Source organism: Schistocerca serialis, chromosome 1 (assembly GCF_023864345.2).
Source record: "Schistocerca serialis cubense isolate TAMUIC-IGC-003099 chromosome 1, iqSchSeri2.2, whole genome shotgun sequence".
NCBI lineage: Eukaryota > Metazoa > Arthropoda > Insecta > Orthoptera > Acrididae > Schistocerca > Schistocerca serialis.
In genome coordinates, this window is record NC_064638.1 from 1,180,137,262 (window position 1) to 1,180,160,358 (window position 23,097).

Here is a 23,097-nt window from a genome sequence, read left to right on the forward strand (position 1 = left end):
TCGCAGTAAGATGTGTTCATATCCTTCCACATCTAGCATTTTCTAAAGAGCATTAAGGGGATCAGACCATAACCACGAAAACATCATCCTCTCTGCACTTCACTGTTGCCACTACAAATAATGGCGAGTAACGCTCTAGAAATATTCGCCAACCCCAAACACTTTCATCGGTTTGCCACAGGGTATAGTGTGATTCATTACTCCACACCATTGTACCCAATTCTTTGTTTCCCTGCACACAGTCATTTTGATAGATGAACTACTGGTAGCACTTTGGAACTCATGATTCTTTCTGATGATTTATGCGATTTGTACTGTTCCTTACCTCAGTCAGTAAAAGTGGAATCCGTATAGGATCACCTTGCTGTCCGTCTGTCTCTCTCTGTCCCACAGTTCAGATCCTACTTTCTCAGGAATAGTTTGAGGTACCAAGTTGAAATTTATGTCACATTATAAGGTCTGCGGTCCTATAGCGGTGTCAGAATGTAAGTTGCTAAGTCAATGCAATCAAATGATAGAGCCATTTGTGTCACATATACCGATGCTCGAAAACTCACTCATCAGAACCTTTCGTCTTCTTCCCGTTGACCTAGAATCATGAAATTTGGGGACAAGGGTGGTTTCGCAGTACAAGAAAAGGAAACAATCCCAAAATGGTTGATTTGTGATTATATCAAATAAACATTTTTTTCACATTTATTGTCTGTCTGTTCGTCTGTTAAGACCTCTTTTACTTAGCAACGGGTGTGTGTATCAAGTTGAAATTCATGTGAGGTACTAAGGTCTACAGTCCGCTAGCGGCGTACAGAATTTAAGCTTCTAAGCCAACGCAGTCGAAAGATGCAGCTATATATGCCACATAGCTCGACATTCGCAAACTCATTCATCAAAGCTATAGCTGAACTATCTACGAGAGGGGACCCAAAAAGACGGAAAATTAGTTATAACGTCTTTATTTCTTAATATTTTTACACCAAATTTTGATCACTTTCAAAGTATTCTCCATTGACCACAATGTAGTTCTTCCAACGATCCTTGCATTGTTCAAAACAGTTTTTAAATTCACTTGTTGAGATGTTTTTTACACCTTCCAGCGATTTTTGTGTTACCTCCTCCACAGTGGCAAAACGCTTTCCTTTCATATCCCTTTTGAGTCTGAGGAAGAAAAAGAAATCACAGAGGGCTGGATCCGGTGAGTAGGGGGTGTGGACAGTCGGTGTCATGCCGTTTTTGGTCAAACAACTGCTTTACAGAGAGGGCAGTGTAGAGCGGTCCTTTGTCATGATGGAAGAACCAGTCGTCTACCCGCCAATAGTTTGCGCCTTTCTTCCGAATATTCTTCCTCAATCTTTTCATAACCTCCAAATAGAATTCCTGATTGACAGTTTGATTCAGGGGGAACGAATTCCGCGTGCACAGCACCTCTGCAATCGAAGAAACAACTGAGCATTGCCTTGATGTTTGACCTCACTTGGCGAGCTTTTTTGAGATGAGGAGAGCCACTTGTCTTCCACTAGCTTGATTCGTGCTTGTTTCGGGGTCGTATCCATATCACCACGATTCATAACCAGTAATCACCTTGGAAAAAAATGACGGTCTCTTTGAGCTGATTTTGAAGCTCAAAACATACCTGAAGTCGATGCTCCCATTGCTCGTGTGTGGGAATGCGAGGGACAAATTTGGTTTCAACTCTTCTCATGTGCAAATATTCGGATAAAATCCTCTGAATTGAACTCCATGATGTTCCAGACATTTCAAAGAGTTGATCAATAGCTAGGCGATGGTCTTCACGATCGAGGACATTGATTTTGTCGACGTTCCCGTCACTTCTTGGTCCAGGGGCGTCCTGAACGGGATTGGTCTTCAGTTGATATTTCTCCATTTTTAAAACGTGAAAACTACTCGTAGACTCTGATTTCACTTAGGGCAGCATCCCAATAGGCAGTCTTAAGCATTACAATAGTTTCCACGCCGATTTACCCAACAGGAAACAAAATTTCACAGCAGCGCGTTGCTTTCGAAAATTTACCATCAAGTTTCCGTCGAAATGGAAAAAGTTGTTTTCCTAAAAAAAAAAAAAAATCTCTCATAGGCGAATCGGTGCACTCACACGACGCAACTTCGCACACTGACTCAGGTTGCGTGACCGTAACGGAGTCCTGGTCGTCAATGGGTCCCCCAAACTCTCCCACCCCTCCGCAGACCAATTCCCGTTACTTTTGGCTTTCCTCTTGTATACAGGGTGGTCCATTGATAGTGACCAGACCAGATATCTTACGAAATCAGCGTCAAACGAAAAAACTACAAAGAACGAAACTCGTCTAGCTTGAAGGGGGAAACCAGATGGCGCTATTGTTGGCCCGCTAGATGGCTCTGCCATAGGTCAAACGGATATCAACTGCGTTTTTTTAAAAATAGGAACCCCCATTTTTTATTACATTTTCGTGTAGTACGTAAAGAAATATGAATGTTTTAGTTGGACCACTTTTTTCGCTTTGTGATAGATGGCGCTGTAATAGTCTCAAACGTATAACTACGTGGTATCACGTAACATTCCGCCAGTGCGGACGCTAGGTATTTGCTTCGTGGTACATTACCTGTGTTGAAATGGACCGTTTACCAATCGCAGAAGAGGTCGATATCGTGTTGATGTATGGCTATTGTGATCAAAATGCCCAACGGGCGTGTGCTATGTATGCTGCTCGGTGTCCTGGACGACATCATCCAAGTGTCCGGACCGTTCGCCAGATAGTTACGTTATTTAAGGAAACAGGAAGTGTTCAGCCACATGTGAAACGTCAACCACGACCTGCAACAAATGATAATGCCCTAGTAGGTGTTTTAGCTGCTGTCGCGGCTAATCCGCACATCAGCAGCAGACAAATTGCGCGAGAATCGGGAATCTCAAAAACGTCGGTGTTGCGAATGCTACATCAACATCGATTGCACCCGTACCATATTTCTATGCACCAGGAATTGCATGGCGACGACTTTGAACGACGTGTAGAGTTCTGCCACTGGCCACAAGAGAAATTACGGGACGATGACAGATTTTTTGCACGCGTTCTATTTAGCGACGAAGCGTCATTCACCAACAGCGGTAACGTAAACCGGCATAATATGCACTATTGGACAACGGAAGATCCACGATGGCTGCGACAAGTGGAACATCAGCGACCTTGGCGGGTTAATGTATGTTGCGGCATTATGGAGGAAGGATAATTGTCCCCCATTTTATCGATGGCAATCTAAATGGTGCAATGTATGCTGATTTCCCACGTAATGTTCTACCGATGTTACTACAAGATGTTTCACCGCATGACAGAATGGCGATGTACTTCCAACATGATCGATGTCCGGCACATAGCTCGCGTGCGGTTGAAGCGGTATTGATTAGCATATTTCATGACAGGTGGATTGATCGTCGAAGCACCATACCGTGGCCCGCACGTTCACTGGATCTGACGACCCCGGATTTCTTTCTGTGGGGAAGTTGAAGGATACGTGCTATCGTGATCCACCCACAACGCCTGACAACATGCGTCAGCGCATTGTCAATGCGTGTGCGAACATTACGGAAGGCGAACTACTCGCTGTTGAGAGGAATGTCGTTACACGTATTGCCAAATGCATTGAGGTCGACGGACATCGTTTTGAGGATTTATTGCATTAATGTGGTATTTACAGGTAATTACGCTGTAACAGCATGTGTTCTCAGAAATGATAAGTTCACAAAGGTAAACGTATCACACTGGAACAACCGAAATAAAATGTTCAAACTACGTAGGTACGTAGGCTCTGTATTTTAATTTAAAAAGCCTACCTGTTACCAACTGTTCGTCTACAATTGTGAGCCATATGTTTGTGACTATTACAGCGCCATCTATCATAAAGCGAAAAAAGTGGCCCAACTAAAACATTCATATTTCTTTACGCACTACACGAATATGTAATAAAAATGGGGTTTCGTATTTGAAAAAAAAACGCAGTTGATATCCGTTTGACCTATGGCAGCGCCATCTAGCGGGGCAACCGTAGCGCCATCTGGTTTCCCCCTTCAAGCTAGACAAGTTTCGTTCTTTATAGTTTGTTCGTTTGACGCTTATTTCGTGAGATATTTGATCCGGTCATGATCAATGGACCACCCTGTATAGATGTTGGGCCTGGCGGGTCTAGCGGACGTCGGCACGGTAGTTCAGTGTGGTCTGTCAGAGGGCTGGCTGTTCTCTGTAACAAAGAAAACTAGGTGAAGTATTCAACGATGGAGGGATGTCGCGTGACGTTCGCCTAGACCAAACGCAGAGAGCATTGACGAACAAAGTGAAAAAAGCGGCAATGCGCGTGCCTGCAAAGCTAGAGGGCGCGGGAACGAATCTCGGTAGCATCACTGTTTTCTTTTTCAGTCCTTGTTTTCACCTAGCCTTCACCTCTCAACGCTGTGTGGAGTCAACCAGAAACAACAGGTGGTTCAGATTCCACCTTAAACTATTCCACGGTAAAACACGGAAGTCTCCGAAGTGGCGTTCACTAGAAAGACTTGCACCAGGCCATTGAGCCACACGAAATTATTGTTGGCATCTGTACAAATCATTATGTTTGTACGGAACCCTTGGAGCGCGAATCCTGTTCTCACTCCTTCGGATTTTACAAACTTTCTGCAGTGCTCGGCGATCTCTGTCCGTCAGTAAATGAGGTATGCCTGGTTTAGCTGGGGTTGTTCCTTCTCGTTTCCACTTCCAACCATCGACTTGCTCAGCTTTTGAAGTGTCGAAGTGTACTTGATGGATTTGTTACTCAGGCGATATGACCAGTACACTTTCGAAGTTACTGGGCTCTCTCAACCGATCAATTCTCCTGCACCTGACTCTTTGCTGACGACACAATATTCGCCCGCCTCCTTTCAGGTTGTTGGATCATCCTCTCGTGACGTCTAGTCGTCAATTCCGCTTTGGTTATGGGTGTCCAAAAACTTTTGCTCAGATAGTATACATGGTGCAACAAACATGTACGGCACAGACCGAAGGACAAATTCCTCACACGTAGACGAAGGAATGATGTTACATGAACTTGAGTTTGGAAACGCTTTGTTTCCATGTTACAATTCATTTTATCCAACTCACTTGGGGAACACACACGAACAGAAAGCACCAGCATACCACATGCAACTCTTTCCACAGGAGATGTTCAGTATGGCCTGCATGGGCATTGATACATGCATCAACTCACCATCGTAGTGAATCTTGGATGCCCTGATGTATACCTGGAGTACGGTGTATGGTTTCGCAGCCTTCCATAGTAGGGGACTGCAAACTCTGAGTGAACATCTTGTACTGGGGTTCCAAACACAAGAGCTTTCAAACGCCCCCACAGATAAAAGTCCAGTGGGTTTAGGTCTGCAGAGCGTGGATACCAGGCAACTGGTTCATCTCTGCCTATCCATCTGTCGCCGAGTCTGTTATTTAGAAGCCAACGGACATTAACACTAGAATGAGAAGGTGCCTCATCATGCATGAATCACATGTTTTGTCGCACAGCTAAAGGCACATCTGCTAACAGATCAAGTAGAACATTCTCTACGAAATTATGGTAACTTTGTTTGCTGAGCCTGGGTGGAACAAAGTGAGGCCTTGCCAGTCACCAACAATGCCAGTCCAAACACTGACAGAAAATCTCTATTGATGACTTGTTTCAACACTTGCATGAGGGATGACGTCTGCCCACGCATTCCGACTGTGAAAATTTGTAATCTGATTTCGTTGAAACGACATCTCACCTGTGAACAGCACCGTTGCACTGAAATTATGGTTGACACTTTATAGAATAAACCATTCTCAGAAGAGTACAGCCACGCGGGGTAGCAGCGCGGTCTTGGGCGCCTTGCCACTGTTCGCGCTGCTGCCTCCATCGGAGGTTCGAGTCCTCCCTCGGGCATGGGTGTGTGTTGTCTCCTTAGCGTAAGTTAGTTTAAGTTAGATTAATTAGTGTGTTAGTCTAGGGATCGATGACCTCAGCAGTTTGGTCCCATACGAACTTACTACTACTCCGAAGAATACCTGGCAGGAAAATCATCTGCTTCTGCCAGCACACGCTGTAAAAGGTACGGATACAGCGGGTACTCGTTCAACACTCGCCAGTTAGTCATTCAGTCAACATTCAGTGTTGCAGCTACATGTCTTGTACTGACACAAGGCACGTCGTCAACTGCATGAAAAATTGCTGCCACCCGATGCGGTGTCCTCGTCCTTCTAGGCCTCCAACGGTCGCGAGTATCAGGCTCTTATGCCCCTTGTTCGCTAAGACAACGACGATCAATGCTTTCAAACGTTCACCTGTCGGGGCACCTAAATCCTGGAAATGTCTCCCGGTACGAACGTTGAGGGCGAGCGTCACTGCCGTCAGATAATCCGTACGTCAGATGGGCGTCTGTCATCTCTGCATTTGTGTTCACTGCGATTACGGGAGCCGAGTCTGTGATTAGCTCTACGTCAGTCTGTGATTAACTCTACGTAGTAACCCGTATGCTTTCAACGGGGGTACTGGTCGCTGGAACGGTTGATGTTACCTGGAAACAGGCAGTGACGTACGTCGCATGGCAACAGACGCATGTGAAACAAAACGCTGGCGGGTGCACATCGTAACCAGATGTCATCAAGAACGCATGTTTCCTACGATTTTAACATTCTGTTCTTGTATGGTTTTCATGATTAATAAGTTGGAGAAAATAAGTTGTAACACGGAAAACAATGCGTTTCAGACGCATGTTCATATTGTAATAGGTCCATGACTAAGGAATTTATTGCTAGCGCACTCGAGCGTATGTACTTTCGATGGATTGCTCACGCGCTTCCTGCGATATGTAAGCTATAATAGAACCGCAGACCAGAGACCAGTGTCGGCTGCAGTAGGAGCAGTGTAAGCAGTAGTGGTGGTAGCTGGCAGTCGGGCGGTTGGGCCGGTCGTGCCTGAGCGATGTTCAAAAAAAGGTTCAAATGGCTCTGAGCACTATGGGACTTAACTTCTACTTAAACCTAACTAACCTAAGGACATCACACAAATCCATGCCCGAGGCAGGATTCGAACCTGCGACCGTAGCAGGCACGCGGTTCCGGACTGAAGCGCCTAGAGCCGCTTGGCCACCATGGCCGGCCTGAGCGATGTAGTATAAGGTAAAAACAGTCGCCAGCATATCTATTTTGTTACAACTAAATTTGTACTATTGCCATATCAAGTCCCATGTAAATGTTTAAAAATCTCTTAATAATAATCTTTCTTATAAAAATTAACTTTTGACAATCATTCATATGAATTTAAAGAATTTACTTATTTCTCCAATCCATGGTCATCCCGATTATCGTAAAGAAAAATCAGTTGTTTCTTTTTATACATGACAAATATAGCAGTCAGCATTGCACTGGGCTGTGTCAGAAAAATTTCTTATAGGAGCATATATATACGCGTTATCTGGCGACTTCATTGAGGTAAGAATTTTCAATTTATTCAGAATGATCTTTCACGGCCATGATGCAGCACTGTTAACGTCCAAATTTACCAGTTTATTTTCACAGTCAGTTAATTATTGAAAGGTCATATATGAGTCACATTTTTTATTGGGAGGTTAGTCACATTATTTTTGTGAGGTTATGGAATAATGAACTGTTGGGAGGTTATACTAAATGTGAATGTTATATAATTACTTTTTCTGCTGGGAGGTTACACTATCCTGGCAGGGTCGCCGAATTTTTCTGACACAGCCGAGTGCAATGCTGGCCGCTGGATTTGTCATGTATAAAAAGAAACAACTGATTTTTCTTCATGATAATCGGGAAGACCATGGATTTGAGAAATTAGTAAATTCTTTAAATTCAGATGAATGATTGTCAAAAGTTAATTTTTATAAGAAAGATTATTATCAAAAGATTTTTAAACATTACATGGGACTTGGTATGACAATAGTACAAATTTAGTTGTAATAAATTAGACATGCGCGCGGCTGTTTTTACCTTATACTACATCGCTCAAGCAAGACCGGCCCAACCGCCCGACTGCCAGCTACCACCACTACTGACTACACTGCTCCTACTGCAGCCGACACTGGTCTCTGGTCTGCGATTCTATTATAGCTTACATATCGCAGGAAGCGCGTGAGCAATCCATCGAAATTACATCTGCTCGACTGTGCTAGCAATAAATTCCTCGGTCATGGACCTCTTACAATATAACACAATTTCTTCGTATACATGTGACGAATGTGTTCTGCAATTTGTGCCGTACTTTTTTTTCTTACACCTGTATACGGCACTTCCTGGAACACCACGTATAGAAGCAGAAATATTATCTGCCAACGCCTCTGCAGATGTCGTACATGGGCGGTGTGGACTGCCGCAAAAGTACATTGAAGCGCTGAGCCAGAGGTGGATGGATGTTCAGGGTGCTTACCTCGACGGCTTGGCCTCGGCAGCAGACTGCGGCAGCGGGTCTGCAGACGCGTCGGGCATGGGCGGCTGTCCGCTGTGTCCGCGCCGGCGGTGTCTGTCACAATCGTCAGCCTGGCCACAACAAGACTGCCGCAGCTAACGCTGGCTCCTACTGACCCGTTGTCGAAGGGACGTTAAACACTAATCTCCTCCTCCTCCTACTGACCTTCTGCGCTCCAAGATAAGCCGCCAGCTACGATTCGACCAACGCTCTCGCGCGATCCCGCAAGACGTCAGTGGACCCGACTTTGCAGCCCTCGAATTTCGGGATCGTTTGAAAGAATGCCCCTCCGTAGCAGATATTGCTCACATCTGCATGTACATCTGGATGACTGCTCTGCAATCCACAGTTGAGTGCCTGGCAGGAAGGTTCATCGACCTTCAGACTATTTCTCAAGCGTCACAGTTTCGTGTAGCGCGGGGGTAAACGAACGCTTAAATCTTTCCGTGAGAGATCTACATCTACATCCATACTCCGCAAGCCACCAGATGTTGTGTGGCAGAGGGTGCTTTCAGTACCTCTATCGGTTCTCCCTTCTATTCCAGTCGCTTATTGTTCGTGGAAAGAAAGATTGACGGTATGCCTCTGTGTGGCTTCTAATTTCTCTGATTTTATCCTCATCGTCTCTTCGCGAGATATACGTAGGAGGGAGCAATATACTGCTTGACTCCTCCGTGAAGGTATGTTCTCGAAACTTCAACAAAAGCCCTTACCAAGCGTCTCTCTTGCAGAGTCTTCCACTGGAGTTTATCTACTATCTCCGTAACGCTTTCGCGATTACTAAATGATCCTGTAACGAAGTGCGCTGTCCCCCGTTGCATCTTCTCAATCACTTCTATCAACTCTGTCTGGTACGAATCCCACACAGGTGAGCAGTATTTAAGCAGTGGGCGATCAAGTGTACTGTAACGTACTTTCTTTGTTTTCGGATTGCATTTCCATAGGATTCTCCAATGAATCTCAGTCTGGCATCTGCTTTACCGACGATCAACTTTATATGGTCATTCCGTTATAAATCACTCCTAATGGCTACTCTCAGATAATTTATGGAATTAACTGTTTCCAGTTGCTGATCTGCTATATTGTAGCTAAATGATAAAGGATCTTTCTTTCTATGTATTCACAGTACATTACACTTGTCTACATTGAGATTCAATTGCCATTCCCTGCACCACGCGTCAATTCCTTGCAGATCGTCCTGCATTTCAGTACAATTTTCCATTATTACAACCTCTCGATATACTCCAGCATCATCCGCAAAAAGCCTGAGTGAACTTCCCTGCGGCACATCTGAAATCACTCTTACTTCGGAAGACTTCTCTCCATTGAGAATGACATGCTGCATTCTGTTATGTAGGAACTCTTCAATCCAATCGCACAATTGGTCTGATAGTCCATATTCTCTTACTTTGTTCATTAAAAGACTGTGGGGAACTGTAGCAAACGCCTTGCGGAAGTCAAGAAACACGGCATCTACCTGGGAACCTGTGTCTATGGCCCTCTGAGTCTCGTAGACGAATAGCGCGAGCTGGGTTTCACACGATCGTCTTTTTCGGACCCCATGCTGATTCCTACAGAGTAGATTTCTAGTCTCCAGAAAAGTCATTATACTCGAACATAATACGTGTTCCAAAATTCTACAACTGATCAACGTTAGAGATATCGGTCTATAGTTCTGCACATCTGTTCGACGTCCCTTCTTGAAAACGGGGATGACCTGTGCCCTTTTCCAATCCTTTGGAACGCTACGCTCTTCTAGAGACCCACGGTACACCGCTGCAAGAAGGGGGGCTAGTTCCTTCGCGTACTCTGTGTAAAATTGAACTGGTATCCCATCAGGTCCAGCGGCCTTTCCTCTTTTGAGCGATTTGAATTGTTTTTCTATCCCTCTGTCATCTATTTTGATATCTACCATTTTGTCATCTGTGCGACAACGTAGAGAAGGAACTACAGTGCAGCCTTCCTCTGTGAAACAGCTTTCGAAAAAGACATTTAGTATTTCGGCCTTTAGTCTGTCATCCTCTGTTTCAGTACCATTTTGGTCACAGAGTGTCTGGACATTTTGTTTTATTTTATTACGATCATCATCTTTGTACATAGGCACCAACAGTGTATTTTCGCACTCGATCGGGAAAGTTGGTGATTGACATTTCGTGAAAAGATCTTGCTGTAAAGAAAAACACCTTTGTTTTAATGATTGCCACCCCAACTAGCGTATCACAGCCGTAACACTCGCTATTCTGTTTCACGATACTACATAACGAGCTGCCATTCTTTGAACTTTTTTGATGTTCTCCGTCAGTTCTATCTGGAAAGGATACCATACCGTACAGCTGTACTCTAGCGGAGGACGCACAAGCGTAGTGTAGGCAGCCTCTTTAGTGCATTTGTTGCATCTTCTAATACCCAAACCTCCAGATGTCAGACACTCAGATCGGTACCAAACGTTGTATGTCGATAGAGTGACAACCAAAATACATATTTACTTCGTGCTATGTGCTGACGTCCAGTGGAACATGCGTAAATGGTAATTAAATAAACACCAGAACTACGGGACACAGGAAAAGCGTATCTGTGAGTCACAGTTTTGTAAATCTCGCGTGGTGAGTTGGTGAAGTGCGAGGTCATCGTATCAAAGGTCTCGCGTTCAAACACCCCTGATGACAATATGTTTTAACTATTTACGCGTGAAACTGTTATATGGGAGAACATTTTTGTGAAATGTCAATGGTTGTAGTAATGTTCTTTGGCCAGCCCGCTTTCGCTTCGTTAGTTGAAAGTAGCACACCTATAGAATACATTCGCATACACTACGAGTATGTCATCAAAAGTATCCGGACACCTGGCTAAAAATGACTTACAAGTTCGTGGCGCCCTCCATCGGTAATGCTGGAATTCAATATGGTGTTGGCCCACCCTTAGCCTTGACGACAGCTTCCATTCTCTCAGGCATATGTTCAACCAGCTGATGGAAGGTTTCTTGGGGAATGGCATCCCATTCTTCACGGAGTGCTGCACTGAGGAGCGGTATCGATGTCGGTCGGTTAGGCCTGGCACGATGTCGGCGTTCCAAAACATCTCAAAGGTGTTCTGTAGGATTCAGGTCATAACTCTGTGCAGGCCAGTCCATTACAGGGATATTATTGTCGTGTAACCACTCCGCCACAGGCCGTCCATTATGAACAGGTGCTCGATCGTATTGAAAGATGCAATCGCCATCCCTGAATTGCCCTTCAACAGTGGGAAGCAAGAAGGTGCTTAAAACATCTATGTAGGCCTGTGCTGTGATAGTGCCACGCAAAACAACAGGGGGTGCAAGCCCCTCCATGAAAAACACGACCACACCATAACACCACTGCCTCCGAATTTTACTGTTGTCACTATACACGCTGGCAGACGACGTTCACCGGGAATTCGCCATACCCACACCCTGCCATCGGATCGCCACATTTTATACCGTGATTCGTCACTTCACACAACGTTTCACTGTTCAATCGTCCAATGTTTACGCTCCATACACCAAGCGATGCGTCGTTTGGCATTTACCGGCGTGATGTGTGGCTTATGAGCAGCCGCTCGACCATGAAAGCCAAGTTTTTTCACCTCCCGCCTAACCGTCATAGTATCTGCTGTGGATCCTGATGCAGTTTGCAATTCCTGTGTGATAGTCTGGATAGATGTCTGCCTATCACACATTACGGTCCTCTTCAACAGTCGGCGACCTCTGCCAATCGAAAAACGAGGTTGGCCTGTACGCTTTTGTGCTGTACGTGTCCCTTCACGTTTCCACTTCACTATCATATCGGAAACAGGGGACCTGGGGATGTTTAGGAGTGCGGAAATGTCGCGTACAGACGTATGACACAAGTGACACCCAATCACTTCACCACGTTCGAAGTCCGTGAGTTCCACGGAGCGCCCCATTCCGACCTCTCACGATATATAATGAACACTGAGGTCGCCGATATGGAGTACCTGGCAGTAGTTGGCAGCAAAATGCACCAAATATGAAAAACGTATGTCTTTGGCGGTGTCCGGATACTTTTGATCACATAGTGTAGATACGTGTGATGTTCTGTCGTACATGTACGACAGATCAGAAATCAGTCGTGATGGAGCAGCTAGTGCATTTGCAGTTTCACAGAATAAACGTAAACAATCGGGATAGCAGAATAAAGAATCAATTGCATCACACGTGAACATGTTAATAGTCCCACGTAATACAGTAAAAAGCATTGTCATAACTGGAGCTTGAACCCAGAATCCTTGGTACGACGAGCTAACGCTCTACAAACTTCCCTACCGAAGCCATACTCAAGAGCATCTCACAGATACGCTTTTCCTGTTCTCCTTAGTTCTGGCGTTACTTATAATTACCGTTTACGCATGTTCTACAGGACGACAGCATGAACTAAATCGGTGGTTTGGTTGATACTCTGTAGACAAACAATGTTTGGCACCGATCTGAGTGTCTCACATCCGGAGGATTGGGTGTAAGTCTTTTGTCAGTGAAAAGCAGTCTTTGGTTGGCTTCTACACAACACTATTGATGCAGGCGTTCCAATTTCATTTGTTTGTGATTGTTATCCCTATCTGTTTAGTTGAACTGATAGCCTTCAGATTTGTGTGATTTATTGTGAAACCGAAATTTATTGGGTTTATTTTAATACCCAAGCGGATGACCTCACACTTCTCCTTGTTTAGACTCAACTGCCACATTTCGGGCCTTACAGATATCGCGTGTAAGTCATTTTGCAACTGATTTTCATCCTCTGATTATATTAATAGACGGTAAATGACAGCATCACCTGAAAAGAATCTAACACGCCTGCTCAGATTGTCTCCTAAACAGTTTATATACACTCCTGGAAATGGAAAAAAGAACACATTGACACCGGTGTGTCAGACCCACCATACTTGCTCCGCACACTGCGAGAGGGCTGTACAATCAATGATCACACGCACGGCACAGCGGACACACCAGGAACCGCGGTGTTGGCCGTCGAATGGCGCTAGCTGCGCAGCATTTGTGCACCGCCGCCGTCAGTGTCAGCCAGTTTGCCGTGGCATACGGAGCTCCATCGCAGTCTTTAACACTGGTAGCATGCCGCGACAGCGTGGACGTGAACCGTATGTGCAGTTGACGGACTTTGAGCGAGGGCGTATAGTGGGCATGCGGGAGGCCGGGTGGACGTACCGCCGAATTGCTCAACACGTGGGGCGTGAGGTCTCCACAGTACATCGATGTTGTCGCCAGTGGTCGGCGGAAGGTGCACGTGCTCGTCGACCTGGGACCGGACCGCAGCGACGCACGGATGCACGTCAAGACCGTAGGATCCTACGCAGTGCCTTAGGGGACCGCACCGCCACTTCCCAGCAAATTAGGGACACTGTTGCTCCTGGGGTATCGGCGAGGACCATTCGCAACCGTCTCCATGAAGCTGGGCTACGGTCCCGCACACCGTTAGGCCGTCTTCCGCTCACGCCCCAACATCGTGCAGCCCGCCTCCAGTGGTGTCGCGACAGGCGTGAATGGAGGGACGAATGGAGACGTGTCGTCTTCAGCGATGAGAGTCGCTTCTGCCTTGGTGCCAATGATGGTCGTATGCGTGTTTGGCGCCGTGCAGGTGAGCGCCACAATCAGGACTGCATACGACCGAGGCACACAGGGCCAACACCCGGCATCATGGTGTGGGGAGCGATCTCCTACACTGGCCGTACACCACTGGTGATCGTCGAGGGGACACTGAATAGTGCACGGTACATCCAAACCGTCATCGAACCCATCGTTCTACCATTTCTAGACCGGCAAGGGAACTTGCTGTTCCAACAGGACAATGCACGTCCGCATGTATCCCGTGCCACCCAACGTGCTCTAGAAGGTGTAAGTCAACTACCCTGGCCAGCAAGATCTCCGGATCTGTCCCCCGTTGAGCATGTTTAGGACTGGATGAAGCGTCGTCTCACGCGGTCTGCACGTCCAGCACGAACGCTGGCCCAACTGAGGCGCCAGGTGGAAATGGCATGGCAAGCCGTTCCACAGGACTACATCCAGCATCTCTACGATCGTCTCCATGGGAGAATAGCAGCCTGCATTGCTGCGAAAGGTGGATATACACTGTACTAGTGCCGACATTGTGCATGCTCTGTTGCCTGTGTCTATGTGCCTGCGGTTCTGTCAGTGTGATCATGTGATGTATCTGACCCCAGGAATGTGTCAATAAAGTTTCCCCTTCCTGGGACAATGAATTCACGGTGTTCTTATTTCAATTTCCAGGAGTGTACACACATAAAAAAAAAAAATTTGCATCACCTCGGTTCCGAGTGTTCCGGAACCTGTACAGAATATTGGAATAGAGATCAACATAAACATCATTTCCGCCCTTTTTATTGCTCATGAAAACCACACATTGCATGTTGTACCACCATACAGCGAGACCTTCAGAGGTGGTGGTCCAGATTGCCGCACACACCGGTACCTCTAATACCCAGTAGCACCTCCTCTTGCATTGATGCATGCTTGTTTTCGTCGTGGCATTCTATCCTCAAGTTCATCAAGGCACTGTTGGTCCAGATGGTCCCACTCCTCAAAGGCGATTCGGCGTAGATCCCTCAGGGTGGTTGGTGGATCATGTCGTCCATAAACAGCGCTTTTCAATCTATCCCAGGCATGTTAGATAGGGTTCATGTCTGGAGAACATGCTGGCCACTCTAGTCGAGCGATGTCGTTATACTAGAGGAAGTTATTCAAAGATGTGCACGATGGGGGTGCTAATGTCGTCTATGAAGACGAATACCTCGCCAATATGCTGCCGATACAGTTGCTCTATCGGTCGGAGGATGGCATTCATGTATCTTACAGGCGTTACGCACCTTCGATGGTCACCAGCGGCGTACGTCGGCCCCACATAATGCCACCCCAAAACAGCAGGGATCCTCCACTTTGCTGCACTCGCAGGACAGTGTGTCTAAGGCGTTCAGCCTGGCTGGGTTGCCTCCAAACACGTCTCCGAGGATTGTCTGGTTGAAGGCATATGCGACACTCATCGGTGAAGAGAACATAATGCCAATCCTGAGCGGTCCATTCGGCATGTTGTTGGGCCCATCTGTACTGCGCTGCATGGTGTCGTGGTTGCAAAAATGGACCTCGCCGTGGACGTCGAGAGTGAAGTTGCGCATCATGCAGCCTATTGCGCACAGTTTGAATCGTAACACTACGTCCTGTGGCTGCGCGAAAAGCATTATTCAACATGGTGGCGTTGTTGTCACGGTTCCTCCAAGTCATAATCCGTAGGTAGCGGTCATCCACTGCAGTAGTAGCCCTTGGGCGACCTGAGAGAGGCGTATCATCGACTTTTCCTGTCCCTCTGTATCTCCTCCATGTCCGAACAACATCGTTTTGATTCACACCGAGACGCCTGGACGCTTCCCTTGTTGAGAGCCCTTCCTGGCACAAAGTAACAATGCGGACGCGATCGCACCGCGTTACTGTCCGTCTGGGCATGGTTGAGGTACAGACAACACGAGCCGTGTGCCTCCTTCCTGGTGGAATGACTGAAACTGATCGACTGTCGAACCCCCTCCGTCTTATATGCGCTGCTCATGCATGAACTTTGGTGTGTAGAATTGGAACAGCAGAAGGCCTAAACTATTTCCTTGGGAAACGCCAGATATAATTTCCGTTTTATTCTATGGCTTCCGCCGATTACGAAGAACTGTGACCTTTCGGGCAGGAAATGAGGACCCCAGTCGTACAACTGACGTGATTCTCCATAGACACACAACTTTATTAGCTGAGCTTGTGATGAACGATATCCAAAGCATTCTGGAAATCTGGAAATAAAGAATCAGTTTGTGGTCTCCTGTGGATAACATTCATTACTTCAACAGGATAAAGAGCTAGTTGTGTTTCGCAAGAGCGATGTTTTCTGAATCCGTGATGTGTCAATAAATCGTTTTTTTCGAGGCAGTTCACAACATTAGAACGCAGTATACGTTCCAAAATACTACTGCTAATCGACTTCAGCGATATGGCTTTGTAATTCAGTGGCTTACTCGCATTTCCTTTCTTTGAGTATTGGTGTGGCTTATGCCACTTTCCAGTCTTCAGGTACGGAACTAACGTCGAGCGGGCAGTCGTATATGATTGCTAAATGTGGAACTACTGCATCAACGTATTCTGAAAGGAACCTAATTGGTATACAGTCTGGACCGAAAGACTTGCCTTTATTAAGCGATTACAGTTGCTTCTACAGACTGAGGATATCGACTTCGAAGGTGCTCACGCCATCTTTGATGAATGAACTTCGGGTAAACATTATGTAGTAACTTCACTTTAGTGGCACTATCATCGGCAACATTACATAGCTATCGCACATTGCAGGTATTGATTGTGTGTTGCCGATTGTGTAATGGCTTTCGAGACAGAGTTTCGTTGTAGAAACTATTAAAAGGTTACCTTCCATTCGGAAAGTGGGTGCACTCAGCGACTGTTAAGTGACATGTAAATTATAGAGTGCAGCAATCAGTCGTCCTTTTTTAAATTTTATTAAGCAAATCCAGATTTCGGCTAGTAGCTAGCCATTCTCAATGCACTATTTTCTATTCTCAATGCATGTAAGTCCCTGTTCTTCGGGCGTCAGTCACAGTTCTTTCAATACTAGGAATAACAGGGACTTACATGCATTGAGAATAGAAAATAGTGCAATGAGAATAGCTAGCTACTAGCCGAAATCTGGATTTGAGTAATAAAATCTAAAAAAGGACGACTGATTGCAGCTCTCTATAATTTATAAAAAAATATTAAAAGCTTATCGTATTGGCGTTCCCGCTATCTTTCGAGCTTCTATAAAACACTTTCCTTTTTATTTGGGTCATCGGCCTTCTGACCGGTTTGACGGCCCCGCCGCGAATTCCTCTCTTGTGCCAACTTCTTCATCTCAGAGTAACACTTGCTACCTACGTCCTCAATTACTTACAGGATGTATTCCGATCACTGACTTCCTCTACAGTTCTTTCCCTCTACAGCTACCTCTAGTACCATGGAAGTCATTCCCTGGTGTATTAACAGATGTACTATCATCCTGTCCCTACTTGCTTTCAGTGTTTTCTACTTATTCCTTTCCGATTCTACGCAGAACCTCTTCATTCCTTACCTTATCAGTCAACCTAATTTTCAACATCCGTCACTAGCGCCGCATGTCAAATGCTTCGATGCTCTTCTTTTCCGATTTTCCCACGGTCCATGTTTCACTGCCATATAAAGCTAAATGTAAATATCGTGTGACTAGGGCCTCCTTTCGGGTAGACCGTTCGCCGGGTGCAAGTCTTTCGATTTGACGCCACTTCGGCGACTTGAGCGCCGATGGGGATGAAATGATGATGATTAGGACAACGCAACACCTAGTCCCTGAGTAGAGAATATCTCCGACCCAGCCGGGAATCGAACCCGGGCCCTTAGGAATGACTCAGCTACCAGGGGCGGACCATACAAAGCTGTGTGCCAAACGTACATTCTCAGAAATTTCTTCCTCAATTTAAGGACTATATTTGATACTACTAGACCCGTCTCGGTCAGGAATGCCATTTTTCCCAGTGCTACTCTGTTTTTGATGTCCTCCTTGCTCCGTCCGTCATTGGTTATTTTCCTGCCTAGGTAATACGAGGTGCGGCTAGAAAAAAACTGGACTGATGCTGGAAAAAACATTTATTTACAATTATTTACAATTTCATGTTATCTCCTTCAACGTACTCTCCTCCTCGGTCTCTACACCGCTCCATACGAATTTTCCACTGTTCATAGCAATGCTGCAGATCATAAGTCCATACATTACTTCCGTCGCTTTTTCTTTTACTGATTCAACAGTCTCAAATCTAGTTCCTTTCAAAGCTGACTTGACTTTAGGGAAAAGGAAAAAGTCACAGGGGGCCAAATCAGGTGAGTAGGGTGGATGATCTAAGATGGGAATGTCGTGTTTTGCCAAAAACGTCTTCACTGACAACGCACTGTGAGCTGGGGCATTGTCTTGGTGAAGGATCCATGACTTTTTTCTCCACAAATCGTTCCGTTTTCTCCGTACTCGCTCACGTAGGGTAGCCAGGACGCTAATGTAGTAATGCTGATTCACTGTTTGTCCCTCTGGTACCCAATCAATGTGCACAATCCCTTTGATGTCAAAAAAAACAATCATCATTGCCTTGAATTTCGATTTTGACATTAGTGCTTTTTTTTGTCGTGGAGAACCAGGAGTTTTCCAATGCATCGATTGGTGTTTAGTTTCGGGATCGTAAGTAAAAGACCACGATTCATCGCAAGTAATAACATTTTGTAAGAAGGTGGGATCACTTTCAATGTTTTCCAGGATGTCAGAACAAATCATTCTTCGGCGTTCCTTCTGTTCAATTGTGAGACACTTTGGAACCATTTTTGAACACACTTTGTTCATGTTGAAACTTTCATGAAGAATCTGCCTAACACTTTCCTTGTCAACTCCTGTTAACTCAGACACTGCTCTGATTGTTAAACGGCGATCTTGTCGAACAAGTTTACCGATTTTTTCAATGTTTGCATCAGTTTTTGCTGACAATGGTCTGCCAGTGCGAGTGTCATCACTGGTGTCTTCGCGGCCATCTTTAAATCGTTTAAACCACTCAAACACTTGTGTTCGCGATAAACAATCATCACCGTACACTTGTTGTAACATTACAAACGTTTCACTTGCAGATTTTCCTAGTTTGAAACAAAATTTGATGTTAACACGCTGTTCTTTCTGTACACTCAACATTTTCCGACATACAGACAAAACGTCAACTACTTAAAACAGACGCCACGGGCAGACTGAGTGCAGGAGGCAGAGCCGGCCGAAGTGGCCGTGCGGTTAAAGGCGCTGCAGTCTGGAACCGCAAGACCGCTACGGTCGCAGGTTCGAATCCTGCCTCGGGCATGGATGTTTGTGATGTCCTTAGGTTAGTTAGGTTTAACTAGTTCTAAGTTCTAGGGGACTAATGACCTTAGCAGTTGAGTCCCATAGTGCTCAGAGCCATTTGAACCATTTTGCAGGAGGCAGATGAAACTCGAGCAGTAGGTGGAGCGAGAGTCACGTGACAGGCCACGCGACTTTCAGCCTTATTGCATTCGTTTTATTGTTTCACCAGTACTAGTCCGGTTTTTTTCTAGCCACACCTCGTAAAATTTCTTAACTTCATCTACTTCGTGACCATCAATCCTTGTCTTACGTTTCTGTCTGTTTCGATTTCTGCCAGTTCTCATTACTTTCGTCTTTCTTCGATTTACTCTTAATCCATATTCTGTACTCATTAGACTGCTTTCATTCCGTTCAGCAGATCCTGTAATTCTTTTTCATTTTCAATGTGGATAGCAATGTCATCAGCGAATCATATCACTGATATCATTTCATCTTGAATTTTAATTCCACTCCTGACTCTTCCTTTTATTTACATCATTGCTTCATCGACGTACAGATTGTACACATTCTATAACACATATTATTGCGGTGTCTTTCGAGTCAGAGAACGTGAGAGGTAGCCTATGCGGTGGCATATTTTCGCCACCGTAATTTGGTTAGCAGTGTATTGTTTACCAACAGACTTTTTGTCGGTACCGCTGCTATGTATCGAACCCTTACAAATCTGTGTTGAATCCAAGGTCAGAGACGACGCAAAAATGCCCCGCCAGCTAGGGAGTACCCCTTGGGTGAGCTTTTGGCGTCTGCAAAAAACGGATGTAGGCATTTAATGTGTGGGGTCGGTCCGTGAAGTGAACAAAATGAGAAAGCGGAAACGGTATCCCGAATTACGGATATTTATCTCATGATTATCGTTACGCAATAGGGAACTGTATATTTTTATGGCGATCGAACTTAATTAAAAAGTATGATGGGTAACTCCAGCGAAAATGTGAATAGCGTGCGGGTTCGTATACTTTGAGTGGTCTTTATATGGACGGAGAGACCTTTTCATGAGCTCAAGACTTAATAAACCAACTGTTAACGATAAAATGGTTAATACCATAATCCAGTGCCGGCCGTGGTGGCCGAGCGGTTCTAGGCGCTTCAGTCCGGAACCACGCACCTGCTACGGTCGCAAGTTCGAATCCTGCCTCGGGCGTGGATGTGTGTGATGTCTTTAGGTTAGTTACTTTTAAGCAGTTCTAAGTTCTAGGGGACTGATGACCTCAGATGTCAAGTCCCATAGTACTCAGAGCCATTTGAACCACAATCCATCTTTATCATAATACGTTTATCAGTTACTTATATGAGTTGAGCAAACATATGGAAATAGCGCGAGGAATGCGTTCTGGAACAAATGCAGATTCTAGACAAGCCTATAGGTCGCGTTGATGTATTTGACAGCAAACCAGACCTGCGCGGCGTCCACAATACGTTGAAAGTGTTTGTCACTTGTGTGTTGTGTGTAGCTGTGAGTGCATTATGTCGGAGCTAATTGAATTCGGACGTTAGCGTATTGTTCGTATTCGTATGGTGAGAGGGGAAGTGTTTGGCGTTTCAAGAGCCACCGTACCGAAGATCTGTAACGCCGCAGATAAAGTGGGAAGAATCATGTGCTGAGTCATAACGCTGAGGGAAGTGTGTGTTGAGTGATATTAGGGGATGGTCGCTAAAGAGGAGTGTGACGGAAAATAAGTGGACAGCTGCAAAAATCACTGCACGACTGAATGTCGCACTCGCGAAACCTGTCAGCACCAAAACAACACAAAGGGAGCTCCATAATCTGGGGATTAATGAGCGAACTGAAACCCCAAGTCAGTGGTTCTGTAAGTAGGCTGTTTATGTTTTCTTATTGGCAACGTTACGTAGCGCTCTGTATGAAAATCACTGGCTGTGCTGTGTACAGTCTGTGGCTAGTTTGCATTGTTGTCTGCCATTGTAGTGTTGGGCAGCGGCAGCTGGATGTTAACAGCGCGTAGCGTTGCGCAATTGGAGGTGAGCCACCGGCTGTGATGGATGTGGGGAGAGAGATGGCGGAGTTTTGAAATTTGTAAGACTGTCATGAACTGCTATATATAATATGACTATTAAGGTAAATACAGTGTTTGTTCTCTATTAAAATCTTTCATTTGCTAACTATGCCTATCAGTAGTTAGTGCCTTCCTTAGTTTGAATCTTTTATTTAGCTCTCTATTAAAATCTTTCATTTGCTAACTATGCCTATCAGTAGTTAGTGCCTTCCTTAGTTTGAATCTTTTATTTAGCTGGCAGTAGTGACGCTCGCTGTATTGCAGTAGTTCGAGTAACGAAGATTTTTGTGAGGTAAGTGATTTGTGAAACGTATAGGTTAATATTAGACAGGGCCATTCTTTTGTAGGGATTATTGAAAGTCAGATTGAGTTGCGCTAAAAAATATTGTGTGTCAGTTAAAGCACAGTCTTGTATAATTCTTCAAAAAGGGGACGTTTCAGTTCAAATGCCCCTAAAAGGAAACTCATTCGGTCGGATGAGTCTTGTTGCACACTGTTTCCAGTTTATGGCTGAGTTTACGTCTCAAGAGTGAAACATGGTGGCGATTCGGTGACGATTTTGGTAGCCGTATCACGGTATTCCATGAGCCCCATGGTCACTCTGCGAACTCGCATTGCTGTCAAGGCTTAAGTGACCATTTTCGCCTATCGGGTCCATCCAATGATACAGTATTTTTCCCCAGTGGCGATGCTGCGTTCCAAGATGACAAGCTCCCTGTTCAACAGCTCGCATCGTCGAGGACTGGTTTTGTGAGGACGACGATGAACTGTCAGATCTTCCCTGATCACCACAGTCACCGGATCTGCATATTGTTGAGCAATTGTTATGTACTTTATAGAGAAGCGTGCACGATTGCTACCCACCTTCATAACCGATACGTAAGCTTGCCCCTGTTTTGCAGGAAGAATGGTATAAAATTCTCTTGAAAACATTACAGAACTTCCATATTTTTGTTTTCCTACTGTAAATACATGACGGAAATTTTGGAAATTTGTGGTAAGATCTTATGCGACCAAACTGCTGAGGTCATCGGTCCCTAAGCTTACACACTACTTAATGTAACTTAAACTAACTTACGCTAGGGACGACTCACACACACGCATGCCAGAGGGAGAACTCGAGCCTCCGACGGGGGGAGCCACGCGAACGGTGACAAGGCGCCCTAGACTCCGCGGCTACCCCGCGCGGCAATACATGACGGCTATTGCGTATGTTTTTTACTGCAACTTTTCTGGTGGAGATCGCAGCAAGGCATGCTCAGAGGAGGCACGCATGTGGTTTATCGACAGTTTTCGGACTTCGAGAAAAGTGGAATCTTTGGCATGAGGTAATAGCTGGAGCCCACGCAAGGTCACCCTGCAGACATTTGTTTAAGGATCTAGGGATATTCACAGTACCTTCGCAACACATTTATTCACTTATGAAATTTGTCATTAATAACCTATCCCTATTCAAAAATAACAGCGAAGTGCGTAGCTACAACACTAGAAGAAAGGATGGTATTCACTATTCTGGATTAAATCTCACTTTTGCACAGAAAGGGGTGAATTATGCTGCCACAAAAATCTTTGGTCATTTGCCAAATAGTATTAAAAGTCTGACAGATAGCCACCCAACATGTAAA

The 23,097-nt window shown here is 45.3% G+C and overlaps 2 protein-coding genes across 2 annotated transcripts in view; one reads left to right on the forward strand and one right to left on the reverse strand.

Moving 5' to 3' along the window:
• LOC126418736 (protoheme IX farnesyltransferase, mitochondrial) overlaps positions 1-8,589 on the reverse strand; it is a 280,801-nt gene extending 272,212 nt beyond the window's left edge. The window contains exon 1 of the mRNA XM_050085665.1: positions 8,437-8,589. The gene's annotated coding sequence lies outside the window, so the exon portion shown is untranslated. The remainder of the gene's footprint in view (positions 1-8,436) is intronic.
• LOC126456481 (3 beta-hydroxysteroid dehydrogenase/Delta 5-->4-isomerase type 1) overlaps positions 1-23,097 on the forward strand; it is a 276,435-nt gene that overhangs the window by 72,039 nt on the left and 181,299 nt on the right. The gene's annotated exons all lie outside the window — the stretch shown is intronic.